The 16,517-nt window shown below is 45.1% G+C and overlaps 1 long non-coding RNA gene across 1 annotated transcript; it reads left to right on the forward strand.

The window, feature by feature from the left end:
• Positions 1–599: 599 nt before the first annotated feature.
• Positions 600–5,938, forward strand: LOC123504210. The gene is made up of 3 exons (XR_006674754.1): positions 600–788; positions 2,746–2,844; positions 5,910–5,938. It is a non-coding gene; the product is annotated as an uncharacterized LOC123504210 (long non-coding RNA).
• The last annotated feature ends 10,579 nt before the right edge of the window (positions 5,939–16,517 follow it).

A 16,517-nucleotide genomic window follows, 5' to 3' on the forward strand; every position in this document is an offset into this window, starting at 1 on the left:
AGGCTACGCATATAATATAGTTAAATAAACGGGAAATGATGTGGTGCCCCTCACAAAGGTCATTAATGAATAATAGAAAGAGTGGGTGACAGGACAGAATCCTGAGGAACACCACTATTAATAGGTTTAGGAGAAGAACAGTAGCCGTCTACCACAGCAGCAATAGAGTGGTCGGAAATGAAACTTGAGATAAAGTCGCAGAGAGAAGGTTAGAAGCCGTAGGAGGGCAGTTTTGAAATCAAAGCTTTATGCCAGACTCTATCAGAAGCTTTTGATATGTCTAACGCAACAGCAAAAGCAAGAGATTAAGCTATAGGACGGTAGTTTGAGGGGTTAGAACGGTCACCCTTTTTAGGAACAGGCTGAATGTAGGTGAACTTCCAGCAGGAAGGAAAGGTAGAAGTTGATAGACAAAGTTGGAAGAGTTTGGCCAGGCAAGGTGCAAGCACAGAAGCACAGTTTTTGAGAACAATAGGAGGGACCCCATCAGGTCCATAAGCCTTCCGAAGCACCTAAAATCATCTTAAAATTCTTTCTTTCTAAAAACATCCTGAACATTCAAAACTTACCCTTTAATTTCTAAAAAAAGACTAAAGTCACCCTTAATAACCCTACAGAGAAGTGCCTCACCAACCATGCAAGTGTCTCGCTCGGTGTCGCTGCCGCCACTGGTCCAAGTCATGTGATCAGGTGCAAGTTGTCTGAGCACTGGTTTCTGATTGGAAGGTTAAGGAGGTGGCCACTCTGAGTTTAAGGCTGGTGCTGCTCTCCAGGACCTTACTATGCAGGTGTGTTGGGTGTGTTGGGTGTGTCAGGGTATGTGATGATGTGGGAAAAGTGTGTGTATGTGTGTGCATTTATTTACCATATTTGTATTGTACAGGAGGGGCGCTATGGTTGTGCTGTCCTATCTTTGTGTCTTTTTAGTGTCTAACAAGGCCTTAAAATCATGCATGGTCTTTGCCACCATTTTGTCCGGCTTGTTCTGTATCCACTACTCTGTGGGGGAAGCTGTCCTTGAAATTTTTTGTTATTATCTCTTTTCAGTTTATTTACATGTCCTGTAGTAGCCCTTGTATCCCATTTTAGTAAGTCTTCCATATCGGTAACCTCCATGTTCCTCGTAATGGTTATTAAGTCGCCCTTTTCTCTTTACTTCAGTGTGGGCAGGTCTAGTCTTGCCGCTCTCCCTAAATATGTTAAATCAGCAAGAGTTGGTTGCCTTTATATCCTCTTAAATTTTCTGATGTTCTTTTTTGTACTGGGTGACCACAGTACTGCTGTATTCTCTAGTCTTTGTCTTATTAGGGTGACTAATATTTTCTTTACCATTTATATAAGTAAATGCCACTCTAATGTTTCTCAAGAAGTTGTAGGTGTCTCTGACAATTTTCCTAATTTGTTTATTTGGTGACATGTCATCTGTAATAAACACTCTTGGATATAATACATTAAATTGCATCCACAATCTCTGGTTCCTATGTAAATATTATGTTTAGTCTTGAGGGTTCATCATCATTCCTAAATGTGGTGATTTCTTAAACCCACTGTGTCTTAGCATGTTTTATAATCAGGTCCAGTAATATATATATCCCCAAGAATTTTACCCCACTGCTGTTGTCTTGACTCCCCCACCTTGTTTATCTTTTCTGTTTATTACCCAAATGTTATACTGTCCATTGCTGATTGGTGAGACTGTCTTGTAATATTTCACCTTTCAGTTTAGTTTCTGAAATCCCAGTTATTCTTTTAGATAGTCATGAAGTTCAATTATTACTGAGTTAAGTTGATTCATATTAGTATGAGCTACTTTCAGTTTCCTGCTCTCTCTCTATTCTCTTCCACTAACTCCTCCTGTTTCTCCTTGATATACCATTTCCTCATCTTCGAGTGCCCAGTAAAAGGTCTTCTTGTGTGTGTATTTACCTATTTGTATTTACCTATTTGTATATTACAGGGCCCGAGCTAAGCTCTCTGTGTCCTGTCTCCTTGTCCATTCCTGTCATATCTTTCTTTCATCTGATTGACACACACCCACATCAACGACATGACTGCTCAGTTTATTCCACTTATCAATGCTACGATGCGGGAAACTGTATTTTCTCACGTCATTTAGACAGATGTCCTTTATTAGCTTTTTTCCATGTCCTCGGAGATAATTACTTGTGGTCACCTTTATCAACTCTCTATCCAGTATGTCAATCTTGTTCACCAATTTATACATAGTTATCATGTCTCCTCTTGTTCTTCTCTCTTCTAATGTGGTCAGCCCCAGCTTCCTCAGTCTTTCCTCATAGTCTAACTCCCTGAATCCTGGTACCATCCTTGTTGCCAGCCTTTGTACCCTTTCTACCTTCTTCACATTTTTCTTCATATGCGGTGACCAGACACATGCTGCATTTTCTAGCTGGGGTCTTGTGTGTGTGTGTGTGTGTGTGTGTGTGTGTGTGTGTTTGTGTCTGTGTGTAGTATTATGTTTTTTTGAGCTATTCAGTGTTTTGTTGGTTAATTTTAATTTTTCCTGTGTGGAGGGTGTGTGCATTCCAGCCTTTCTCAGTGTAATTGATGATCTTCCAGCCTTTCATTCACCTCTCCTGTCTGACCAATTTATCACCTAGACACCTAAACCTAACAAAACTTCCCCAAGAATTATTCCCTACCTGTAAAACAATTGACAGCATCACTAGGCCCTAAAAAAACAGACTGATATCAAAACATGTCACTAACTGGTACATAATTTTTCAGGTGTTGAGTCACCAAAGCTGTTCTGGATGAATGAAGAGACTGTGACACTGCTGCTGGGGATGCATTCTTGACGACATTGCAGGTCACCACTACACAGAGGTCAGTGGCTGGTGTTGACCCTGGTCCGGAAGAGGTCATGTCACTGTCAATGTCTGGTTTGATGTTAATGATATTGACTTTTTATATATTTATGCTTTTATTTATAAATAGTGTGTCATAAGTATATACATGCCATGAGCATAGTACTCCATATTTGGTGAATACCTTAAGGGTGAATCTGTCAAGTTCAGTGTGCCACAGCTGTAAGCACTGGCAATGCTGAAGCACCATGAATCAGTGGAAACATATGAAGCACACCACTTTGAAATTACATGATATTTTATTTTGTCAGTTACAATTTGTGATTAGCCCCTTCAGCACAGCCCAAAAAAACTCCTTCCGCGGCAACATACAGCTCGTGCTCCTTCCCACCTCGCCCTCCCCCACTGTGTTTGCCCCACAACCATATTTACATAATTTGCTCCCATTGTCATTTTCTTTCATATAATTCGTGTATGAATACAGAAGACTTGTTAATATGAATTTTTCCTCCATGATAAACATACTAAACATAATAAACATAATGAGCATTGCAACATAATAAACAACAATGTATATGTCTGCTCTTACCTGTCTCCAGATGTTTGTTGTTGCAGGGTTGCTGGTGGGTGATGATAGGTGGTGATGATGGGTGATGATGAGGGGGTAACTTCACTGTCCCTTGCAGGCAGCCCCACTGGGACCTGCCTTGTGACCTGCTGCTGGGTTAGCTCTGTGCCATTCAAAGAAGTGTTCTTGGGAGCATAGTCCAGGCTCACCAGGACAACCAGGGCAGTGATAGACTGTGCCTAGCTGGATAGAGCAGATACGACACTTCTTTTGTTTCTTTGGCTGGAAACGAACCAAGGCATGAATCAAGTCAGCTTTAGGCCTTCTTCCTAGGTCTGTGTATCTTTTCCTTCTCTTCTTTCTTGAACATGGCCCTAGCACCGGTACTATGATGGCCTATCAACTCCTTGCTGACTTGAATGATGTACATCATAAAATCGCCCTTGTATCTTTGCTGATTCTTGTAGGCCAGGAAGGAGTTCAGCAACATCTGGAAGATGAAATGAATCCCCAGCTTCTTGAACCAGGCAAGGGACTTTTTGCCATAGGCATATGGTTCAAGGAGCTGGTCAGCCATATCTACACTGCCCATCAGGCTGTTATACTTTTCAATGTGGAGTGGTTTATTATAAAAGACAGTCTTATCACCAAAGAAGGTCTTTGTCTTCTCCACAATGCCAGCAGTATACGGAGTTGTGAGTACATTGACTTCCTTTCTATCCATGTATTTCACAACCAGAGTGTTTCCATGTCTCGCGAATGTAGCCTGGTGTCGTGTGAGTTTTCCATTCTTGAGCATCTTGGGTGGTCCTCTGTCGGCATGCACAACTCCAGTGAGTAAGGTGTCCCTGGTGAGTAGGTACCTACCAAGCCACAAACTTGTATACCAATTGTCTGTCACAACATGTCGACCCTTGTCCAGCAGGTCACCCAAAAGGTGCACTACCACTAGTTCTGACATGGATAAGTCCGTGGAAGCACTGTCAGGTAGGGAGAAACAAGAGTCCTTCCCGTAATAAATTTCAAAATTCCATGAATAGCCACTACAATTTGTAGCTGAGGGGCACAGAAGGAACACCTTGATCCCAAAACGTGAACGTTTTGTCTTGATAAATTGCTTGAATCCAAGTCTGCCCTTCCACAGCAGCAATGCTTCGTCTACAGCAATGTCTTTGCCTGGTGTAAGCAAAGTCTGGCTTCGTTGCCGCAGCAGGTTCAGGAAAGGCTCTACTCTGGATTTGGGGCTGTTTTTCTTCACCTCGTCAGGGCTGGCAAACCTTAGGAACTTGAGAAGGCACAGAAATCTTGAATGAGTCATTACCTCCTTGCAAAGAATCTTAGGGCCACCTACCATGAAGTCTTTTGCCCAGTACATGTACATACAGGGCATTTTATTTACTTCCCATAACCATCAACAAACTCACAAACACGTACATATCATTACTATTCATAGGCCTCCATAACAGTCCATTCACCTTATGTTTTTTTGTCATGGTAAAATACTCAGCAGCTCTTTTGTTCATCTAATCACAAAGCTTATCTATAATTTCAATGTCAAAAAATAGCAAAAGGCTTCATGTGGGCAGGCAAACTCTGGTAAGTGGGACGTACCTCTCTCATCACCACAAAACACAGGCAGTGAGTCAGGCCGCACGTCACGAAAAGGGTCTGACATGAACCCGCCATCCCTTGTCAACCACAGCCTCACTTTCATCCAATAATTCATTATCACTATCATTTTCTAAATCAGTCACCACTCACATAACTTTCATCACTACACGCCTCATCAGAGCTCCCTGTCAAGTACTCTGAGCCAGAATCTGAAAGCTCATCACTAGACATTGTGCTGAAAATATGAAACAACGCTTTGTGTTTTACAATCCAAAATGGCTAGGTGTAGGGAGCACAAAAACACAACAATCCTATATGTATGGGGCCCGCAGGCAAACTGAGGAGGTAGGCTGTGAGAGGTTGCAAGCACGCCACATGTGGCATGTGACGCCACCCGACGTCATTGACAAATTAGCATGTCATTGGGTCCCAGGATTGTGGGTGGAGCTTGAGAAACCCTCAGAGCACAATACAGTATCAACAAACTATAAACATACACTCAGCGTGCTAAAACATGTTGTTATTTTAGCCATTGAGATTGCAAAGGAAAAGGACGTACACGTATACGTCCCTGTACTGTGTACGGAGTGAGGAAAAATGTACATGTGTACGTCCCTGTGCTGAAGGGGTTAAAGGAACTTGCTTCACTTGTAAAAAGATGAAAATATAGGAGTAGATTAGAAGAAGTCTTTCCTGTGGTTACATGGTTATCACATTGCTCTGTGTTGACATTAGTATTGGTCCAGTGCCATAGGAAAGTGTAACAAACATTTACTGCAGCCATGTGGTAACAACAGTAGTGATGGCTTCACTTCAAAGTAGCCGTGTACTGCTTCAATTTATATACTTAAGCAAAAAGATATTGCCTTTCTTTCTATTACTACTAATTCTTATTTTTCTTGCAGGTCAAAAAAATATTGGAAGAAGCGGCAGAAAAGGAAGAAAAAGAGGAGGAAGGGAAGCAGAAGAGGAGGTTGAGAGGAAGAAGGGAGGTAGGAGGTGGGGAAGTAGGAGGGAAGGGTAGAGGAAGTAGAGGACGACAGAGGAGGGAAAGGGAGAGAGAAGGGAAGAGGAGGAGGAGGGAGAAGGGAGGGAGAGAGAAGGGAAGAGGAGTAGGAGGGAGGGAGAGAGAAGGGAAGAGGAGGAGTAGGAGGGAGGGAGAGAGAAGGGAAGAGGAGGAGTAGGAGGGAGGGAGAGAGAAGGGAAGAGGAGGAGTAGGAGGGAGGGAGAGAGAAGGGAAGAGGAGGAGGAGTAGGAGGGAGGGAGAGAGAAGGGAAGAGGAGGAGGGAGGGAGAGAGAAGGAAGAGGAGGAGTAGGAGGGAGGAGAGAGAGAAGGGAAGAAGAGGAGTAGGAGGGAGGGAGAGAGAAGGAAGAAGAGGAGTAGGAGGGAGGGAGAGAGAGAGAAGAGAAGAGGAGTAGGAGGGGTGAGGGAGAGAGAAGAGAAGAGGAGTAGGAGGGGTGAGGGAGAGAGAAGAGAAGAGGAGGAGTAGGAGGGAGAAGAGGAAGAGGAGGAGTAGGAGGGGTGAGGGAGAGAGAAGAGGAGTAGGAGGAGAAGAGGAGTAGGAGGGGTGAGGGAGAGAGAAGGGAAGAGGAGGAGTAGGAGGGGTGAGGGAGAGAGAAGGGAAGAGGAGGAGTAGGAGGGGTGAGGGAGAGAGAAGGGAAGAGGAGTAGAAGGGGTGAGGGAGAGAGAAGGGAAGAGGAGGGGTGAGGGAGAGAGAAGGGAAGAGGAGGGTGAGGGAGAGAGAAGGGAAGAGGAGGGGTGAGGAGAGAGAAGGGAAGAGGAGGGTGAGGAGAGAGAAGGGAAGAGGAGGGGTGAGGGAGAGAGAAGGGAAGAGGAGGGGTGAGGGAGAGAGAAGGGAAGAGGAGGGGTGAGGGAGAGAGAAGGGAAGAGGAGGAGTAGGAGGGGTGAGGGAGAGAGAAGGGAAGAGGAGGAGTAGGAGGGTTGAGTGAGAGAGAAGGGAAGAGGAGGAGGAGTAGGAGGGTTGAGTGATCGAGAAGGGAAGAGGAGGAGCAGGAGGGTTGAGTGAGAGAGAAGGGAAGAGGAGGAGCAGGAGAAGGAGGAGGAGGAGGAGTAGGAGGAGGAGGGGAAAAGGAGGGGAAGAGGAGGAATCTTATATTAAATTTATAATAAATTTATTTTATTAACTTTACAAAGCCTTATTTTTGACCCACTCCAGTCTGGTACTGAAGAACTTTACAAAACCTTATTTTTGACCCACTCCAGTCTGGTACTGAAGAAGGTAAGAAAGAAACCTGTCACACACAGATCAAGGCAGCCTGGTCCACCATTTAAGAACATTAAGGCACATAATGTATATAATAAATACATAGTTTGTACATTAATTTATTTCAGTGACTTCATTCATAGTTTAGTTTGAAATGAGTATATATATTTAAGAGTAGCTCTTTAGGTATTTTAGGAACGTGATTGGTTGGGGGAACAGGAGGAGGAGGAGGAGGAGGGAAATAAGGTTGGCTGTCTAGTGTGAAATAAATGGAGTATGGTAAGTTTGTATCTTGAAGGTGAAAAAAAAAAAAAAGCCCAACCCACTAAACGTTTGCACACAGGATCCTCTCTCCTAGCAGGGAGGATCGGCACTTCATTGACCCTTTCCATGAAGGGGGAGGGATAGCTCCTGTATGTGACAAGTCAACCTTACTGGCCTTATTTAATTTTCACTTTCAGGATATGAACTTACACATTATTTACTTCAACACTGGTTAGATAACCAACCTTATTTCCCTCCTCCTCCCCAACCAACCTGAGCTGAGATACCTTCAGGGCTACCACCAAGTAGTTATATATTTAACACTAACCTCTAGTCACTGAAATAAATTAACTAACTATTTATTATACAGTATGCGCCTTATTATTTTTAATATATTAAATACACAATAACAAACCTATAATGATTTCTTCATGATTTTTTTCACTATACATAGAAAAAGTGTCCTGAAGGTTCTTTCTGTACCTTGCACCATTCACTATACATAGAAAAGGTGTCCTGAAGGTTGCTTGCTGTCAGTCTCTCATCCTTGAAAGGAATTTTCTGCACTCTTCCTGTGGCTGCTGTTAACCTCTTGACAATCTTCCTCTTGCTCTCAAAACTCCTCACTCTCACACTTGCTGTAAAAACCTGACTCTTCCTTGACTGCAATGGTCAACTCTTGTACCACTGTGTATGAAGCCAGGCAGTGTGTGCTGCTATCCTCTCCTTTTTGATCTCAGACTACAGACAGCATCACCAGTACTCTCTTCCTGACAAAATGAGAACCGACTCCCTCATTGCCCCAGAGAACGTCAGGCATAATAACATAGCATATGCCAGCCAGCGGTGTGGAATGGTCAGGTAAGGGCAAGGCAGGGCAGATTCTTGCGTGCTGCTGATGGGATAGCACACCTCACACCTGCAAGAAAAAAAAAAGGCATCACTTTCTCCTATACACAAGAAACTAGTGCTTAACAAGATTCCTGCATTACTGACAAGAAACTCCTTTTTAACCCCTTCACTACCATGTGAAATAAATGGAGTATGGTAAGTTTGTATCTTGAAGGTGAAAATAAAAAAGCCCAACCCATCCCAACCCACAAACTTTGTGACGTTTGCACAGGATCCGTCCCTTTCCGTGAAGGGGGAGGGATAGCTCCTGTATGTGACAAGTCAACCTTATTGGCCTTATTTAATTTTCACTTTCAGGATATGAACTGTACATTACATTTACACTTACTTCACACTAGATAACCAACCTTATTTTCCCCCCCCTCCTCCTCTTTTGCCTTCCCTTCCTCCTCATCCTCTCCAACCAACCCCAGAGCTGAGATATCTTAAGAGCTACCACCAAGTACTAATATTTTTAACACTTACAAACTATTTTTAATACAGTATGTACCTTATTATTTTTAACAAATACACTAACAAACCTATAATGATTTCTTTCTGTACCTTGCACCATTCACTATAGATTTAACAAATACACAATAACAAACCTATAATGATTTCTTTCTGTACCTTGCACCATTCACTATAGATAGAAGTGGTGTCCTGAAGGTTGTGTGGTGTCCTGAAGGTTGTTTGCTATCAGTCTCATCCTTGAAAGGAATTTTCTGCACTCTTCCTGTGGCTGCTATTAACCTCTTGACAATCTTCCTCTTGCTCTCAAAACTCCTCACACTTGCTGTAATAACCTGACTCTTCCTTGACTGCAATGGTCAACTCTTGTACCATTGTGTACGAAGTCAGGCAGTGGGTGCTGCTGTCCTCTCCTTCTTGATCTCAGACTACAGACAGCATCACTAGTACTCTCTTCCTGACAAAATGAGAACCGACTCCCTCATTGCCCCATAATAATAATAATAATAATAATAGGCATAATAACAGAATATGCTACAGTGGTGTGGAATGGTCAGGTCAGTGCAAGGGCAGGGCAGATTCTTGTGTGCTTATGATTAACCTAAAAAACATTGCTTTTCCTCCTATAAACAAGAAACTAGTCAGTAATGCAGAAATCTTGTTAATCATAAGCACAAGAAACTCCTTTTAACCCCTTCACTACCATGTGATATAAATGGAGTTTGTATCTTGAAGTTGAAAATAAAAAAAGCTCAACCCATCCTAACCCACAAAAATTGCACTTAACGTTTAAGGTGACGTTTGCACACAGGATCCGTCCCTTTCCTAGCAGGGAGGATCGGCACTACATTACTGACCCTTTCTGTGAAGAGGGAGGGATAGCTCCTGTATGTGACAAGTCAACCTTATTGGCCTTATTTAATTTTCACTTTCAGGATATGAACTTACATTACATTTACTAAACACTAGATAACCAACCCTATTTCCCTCCTCCCCTTTTCCCTTCCCTTCCCTTACATTCCCTTCCTCCTCCTCCTCCCCAACCAACCCCACTCCTCCTCCCCAACCAACCTCAGAGCTGAGATACCTAAAGGGCTACCACCAAGTAGTTATATTATTTAACTCTAATCACTGAAATAAATTACAAACTATTTATTATACAGTATGTGCCTTATTATCTTTAATAAATACACAATAACAAACCTATAATAATTTCTTTCTGTACCTTGCACCATTCACCAAGATAAAGTGGTGTCCTGAAGGTTGCTTGCTGTCAGTCTCATCCTTGAAAGGAATTTTCTGCACTCTTCCTGTGGCTGCTATTAACCTCTTGACAATCTTCCTCTTGCTCTCAAAACTCCTCACTCGCACACTTCTTGCTGTAATAACCTGACTCTTCCTTGGCTGCAATGGTCAACTCTTGTACCATTGTGTATGAAGTCAGGCAGTGGGTGCTGCTGTCCTCTCCTTCTTGATCTTAGACTTCAGACAGCATCACTAGTACTCTCTTCCTGAGAAAATGAGAACCAGAACCGACTCCCTCATTACCCCAGAGAACGTCAGGCATAATAACAGAGCATATGCCAGCCAGCAGTGTGGAATGGTCAGGTAAGGGCAGATTCTTGTGTGCTGCTGATGGGATAGCACACGTCACACCTGCAGAAAAAAAAAAAAAAAGCATTACTTTCTCCTTCTATACACAAGAAACTAGTGCTTATGATTAACAAGATTTCTGCATTACTGATTTCTGCATTACTGACAAGAAACTCCTTTTAACCCCTTCACTACCATGAGGCATTTCCATATTAACTCTACTTACCATTTAGTGACTTTATATAGCTTGAGAAACTTATATGGGGGATTAAAATAGTGAAGACTGTCGCCATGAATCTTATGACCTCTATAGACCCTTTCAAATGTAAATAAAATGGTCTAAACATACCCAAAAACTCGTGATAAAAATGCGTCCCAGTACTTATGGGGGTAAAAGGCAATAGTCGCAAGTTTATAGGTTATTAAGGGTATTTTTGTGGTTCTAGAGATAGATTAATTAAATTATTGCATTACCCATGGGAGAGAGAATCTTTAAAAGCGTGTAGTTGAAGTGTCAGGGTTTCAATGGTGGTTTTATGGTTCTAGTCCAAGGTGTTACTTGTTTAATGAGTTGATGCTGTCATGTTTAAGCCTCATCTTCCTTATACCTATTACTAATTCTAATTCGTATCTGCTAATTTCAAACATTGTTGCGAAGGTGTATTGCAGCAGCCTCCCAGATATGTACGTGTGCCTGTGTGAGTGTGGAGCAGCGTCATAAGAAAGTACATATATTGGGTAGTACATATGAGTACATATGTGCAGGCTTTAGCTAAAGGGTGAGCGAGGTGTTGGTTGCTCGTGTTTATGAAACTGTCACACCTTAATGGACGGGACGCTGAGCTAGGCCTCCATGACGGAGGAGATGTGACCCCGGAGGTCACGGGGAGATAAGAGTGAGGAGCGGTGCTGTCACAGCTGAAGGACGGACGCGAACATGTGGTGGCGTACTACAGTAACAAGTTCAGTCACGCGGAGAAAAATTACTGTGTCACGTGGAAGGAACTTTTGGCGGTGGTGAAGAGTCTAGAAAACTTTCACCCGTACCTGTATGGGGCAAAGTTTACTGTGAGGACGGACCACGCAGCCCTGCGGTGGTTGAAGACGATGAAGAATCCTGAGGGGCAGTTGGCGAGGTGGATCGGCAGGCTGGAGCAGTACGATTACTGCGTCGAGCATCGCCCTGGGAGAGTCCACAAGAACGCTGACAGCCTCAGCAGACGTCCATGTGAGCCTGAGTGTCACCATTGCAGCAGGAAGGAGCCAGAAGAAGTCTGCAGGCTGACACGAGTCCATGGCGCGGAGGGTGACGGAGACACGCTTCTGCAGGAGGCGCAGAGGAAGGACCCGGATCTCCACCCAGTAGTAAAGTGGCTGGAGGAAGGTCAAGGTCGCCCTGGCGAGCAAGAAGTGGCAGCCCTGAGCCCAGCTACGAGATTCTACTGGAGGCAGTGGGACACGCTGAAATTGAGTAGAGGAGTACTGGTGAAGAAGTGGCTGACACCTGACGGAGGGATGATGTACTGGCAGACAGTCATTCCTCGTGATATGAGAGCTAGCCTGATGCGGGAGATGCATGAGGGCGTCGCCAGTGGGCATCTAGGAGTGAAGAAGACACTCAGTCGTCTACGACAGCGGTTCTACTGGCTGGGGATGCGCAAGGATGTACAAGAATGGTGCCGAGTGTGCGACACCTGTAACGCCAAGAAGGGACCAGCACGGAAGGGTAGAGCGCCGCTACAGCTGTATCAGGTGGGAGCCCCGATGGAGCGAGTAGCAGTAGACATCGTGGGGCCGCTACCCGCGACTGCAGCTGGCAATCGTTACATCTGTGTTGCCATGGACTACTTCACGAAATGGCCCGAGGCGTACGCACTGCCGAACCATGAAGCAGTGACTGTAGCAGAGGTACTGGTGGAGCAGTTCTTCACCAGGTTTGGTGTGCCTGGCGAGCTGCATTCCGATCAAGGCCGCGAGTTTGAGTCGGAGGTATTCGGCGAGTGTTGCCAGCTAATGGGCCTGCGGAAGACGAGGACAACACCACTGAGGCCGCAGTCTGACGGGATGGTGGAGCGCTTCAACAGGACACTGGCTCAGGAACTGGCCAAATACTGTACAGAGGGACAGACAGAGTGGGACCGGAAGCTTCCCGCTCTGCTCATGGCATACAGGTCTGCCGCCCACGAGGCCACCACCTACACGCCGGCCCGGGTTATGATGGGCCGGGAGCTTCGCCTGCTGGTGGACTTGACAACAGGACGTCCTCCAGATGAAGAACTGCCTACTGTGGCCACGGACTACGCCATAGCACTGCAGGAGCGGCTAGTGGAGGCTCATCATCAGGTGCGAGGACGACTTAAGCTGGCGGGCGAGGCCATGAGGCACCGCTATGACCAGGGAAGTCGCGCGAGTTTGCAGCTGGCGACAAGGTGTGGCTTTACAAAACCCGCCGGTGGAAAGGTCTCTCACCGAAGCTGCAGAGCCCCTGGGAGGGGCCATACACTGTCATGGAGAAGGTGTCGGAGGTAACCTTCCGTATTCGTCGAGGACAACGCGGGAAGCTCAAGATAATTCATGCTGACCGACTGTGGAGATACCACGGGCCGGAGAAGTTCACCTGGGGCCAAGCCCCGTGTGACAGCAGCAGTGAGGAGGAGGACGCAGCCCTTGCCATAGTAGCAGAGGACGTAACGGGGCCTGACGCCGGCCTCGTGGGCAGCGAGGACGGTGGAGCGGGGACGAGCGGGGATGAAGAAGCTGAGTCAGGAGTGGGTGACTCACCGCCACCCGCCGCCCACCCCGCCAGCATCGACCACCACGGAGATTGCAGGACTATATTCTAGATGAGGAAACAGATTTGAGTAGCTTGGATGTAAAATGTGGAGGACGAGACTAGGGAAATAGTTCTGGGGAGCAGTCAGAGAGTGAACGAAAGACAGAGACAGTGAAGTGCCTGACGAACTAACAAAGTGTTACCCGTACTTTGTTGCCGCCCCCTGCCCCGTCCTGTGGGCCGCCGCCACCTGTTCCCGGTGACTCGTGTATAGTTGCTGTAATATAGAGAAATAAGGAAGAAGTGTTTCCTTCTCCCCACTCTGTGTGACTGAGCTGAGTGAGAGTGGGTGCTATAGAAGCAGACAGCCAGGCCTGAGAGAGCGATCTGCCCGCCGCTCCACCCCAGTCGCTCCGCGCCACCCAGGTAAAGTCCTTCTCCCCGACACACACGCCCCGAATCCCGAGAAGATTGTGAGGCGTCCCCTCCCTGAAGAAGAAGCTGAAGGAGGGTCGCAGCAATATCTATTATAGTACTGGTAGTAAGCATCACTATTCCTCTCGCCTTGCCTTACGTAGGTTGACCAGTCGACCTCACCCATATTCCCGTATCTCAAACCTCCCACTCCACAGCACTGCCCATCCCGTCACCACGCTCGCAAGGCATTCCACGCCCAAGCCAAGACACCAAAAAACAGCCAGAGAACACGTATCCCGCCGCTGGAAAGGCGGGAGTTTTAAAAGTTGAAAAATGAGTATCGGCTTTGTTATTTTTCACGAGTAAACTCCTCACATAACATATATAGCACTGTGGTATGTTAACCGTAAATTACGAACGGATGTTCAAGGTAGTGTGTTGAAATATCATACTCATCCAATGATTCGTTTAGGAGATATCTGCAAAAAACACCGTTTGTCCACCGCTGAAATGTATAGTAGGAGTAGTGCATATGTGTTCATTTAAGTAATATCAGTCATAACTCCCAATTGATTCCATGAAAAACATCCCAAAACGTGTAAGATAATAATTGGAAAAGCAAGTAGGAGTGTGGATCTGTCACCGTGGCAGGAGCAAGCTTATAATTACTACTCCGAACTGTGCAGCTCAATGAGAACCCATCGCATGGACCTTTACCACAAAACACGCATCGCACCTTCCTAACACAACTATGAGAACCAATCGCATAGACCATCCTAAGTGAAATGTAGAATACAGTCATATCTATCTATTTGTCCACTGGTTCCCCGCCGCCTGCCATTACCTGGAAGTCCGCGGTGAAAGGAAATTATCTATATTCCTTACTTCACCACAGCTAAACTATTCACTCTATGAACGTGGAATCTTTTTCATATTGAAGATGAGATATAGAGCTACCACACGTCCAGTTTGGAAAGAATAGACTTAATCGGCGTAAGTTAACGCAGTAAGTTGGTGAGATACAGCAGGCAGTGGGAGGGGTGCTATACACTTCCATTGCCCCATCACCGCCGCCCTGCCCAGTACCGCCCCGCCTCGGTGTTAACAAACAATCCTTCATTCACCCTCCCCTCCAAGACAGCTTCTTATTACCTTGTAAAAAAACAGTAATGAAATGTTTGACCTCCTCCTCAGCACTTTACTATATAATAGACTACTTGTACACAAAATATGCTCTCTCTCTCTCTCTCTCTCTCTCTCTCTGACATTCCTTTGCATTCAAAACCACTCGCTAATATCATAAAGAGTCGTGCTGGCTGCCAAACGTAAACGCACGCATCTGTACATTGAAAGACAAGGCAACACACACACATACACACACACACACACACACACAAATGTATACTGCTGTGGCGATTCTCAGCTGGTAACCTCTTTTATTCCACACTCCATACTGCACGCGTGCCTCGCAGTTTTTTTACGTTTACGACAATTGGATTGGATTGGATTTTATTTTAAGGCGCCGCAACATGTGGTCATTTGGCTCGTTTACGACAATGTCACCGAACTTTCTCCTAAACTAAAGCCCACATATTTGACTCAGTGGCTTAATGACGAACCTAAGAGTATATGCGATTCTATGAAATGATCTCAGTTATAGCTTGAAATGATAAGAAAAAAAAAAGCCAATTATGACGATCTATATAAAATCTACCCCAGAGCTGGTCCTTTTTTAAGCCATAAAACAGCAATATACACCACTTATATACCAAATATAGGCACGGGAAACATTTCAAAAGTAAAAAAAAAATATATATAGAAACCCTAAACAGGTAATATAGACACCGAATGACTTGGGAAACCAGCGGACGAGCGGGGTAACGAAGGGGGGGGGGGGGGGGTGAGGCTAACTGCTGGTTAACCGGGTCATTAGGTGCCGCATGTGCCACTCTTTGGAATAAGGCATCAGGAGAAACTTTGGCTTTAGCAGTTGAACTCCTACCTTTATACTTAGTTACTACTCAAGTTAGTCTGGAAAGCAAGCATGGGCAGACTAAATTTGATCAATTGGCCCCAGAACGACTCATTACACCTACAGTCTGTAGAGCACTGAGACCGGTGATCTTCTTACACACAAATACATGAGGTATTGGCATGGAGGGCGGCCGAAAAGAGAAGCTAACTTGGCTACTGTGATGCTGTGGCTAGGAAGATCTGGCTGAGGAACTATCGGAAGACCCACCTTCAGGAGCGAAAATGGAGTTGCCCCTTTGCTTCCCAGCAGTGCGAGGAGGCGGTGACGTACAAAGATTGCATCCGAGAGCCTTCGGAGAACAGGGAGAAACGCTCATGGCGTTCAGAAATGCCTTTAGTGGAAGCAATATAGCAAGAACGAGAGCACACGCAACACGTCCGTACGAGCCGAAACTCAAGGTTAAAAGAGGTAGCAGATGGGAAGGGCGCTCGTTTTCTTTCCATTTTCTGTCAGATGGCTAGCCACGGCTAGGAGGGACTCATGTCTCTTATATCGTCTTTGCTCGTGTCACGTGTAAATTTTCAAAAATTAAAACTTAAAGAATATAGTTTACCATGAAGACAGACAGAGAGAGAGAGAGAGAGAGAGAGAGAGAGAGAGAGAGAGAGAGAGAGAGTTTTCAAGTCTTAAAAATTTCTTACCACTAATCTTGTACAATCTCTCTCTCTCTCTCTCTCTCTCTCTCTCTCTCTCTCTCTCTCAGATGTATTTTTAATTAGTAACGCTAAGGAGAAAGAGAAACACGAATGTAATATAACATTGGGCCTCGTCCCCTTCCCACCCTCAGGAATATGTTTAAAATAGACCCTTATTTCTTAGTCCATCGCTTGTCCCTTTGCCGCAT

This window comes from Portunus trituberculatus, chromosome 15 (assembly GCF_017591435.1).
Source record: "Portunus trituberculatus isolate SZX2019 chromosome 15, ASM1759143v1, whole genome shotgun sequence".
NCBI classification, from domain to species: Eukaryota; Metazoa; Arthropoda; class Malacostraca; order Decapoda; family Portunidae; genus Portunus; species Portunus trituberculatus.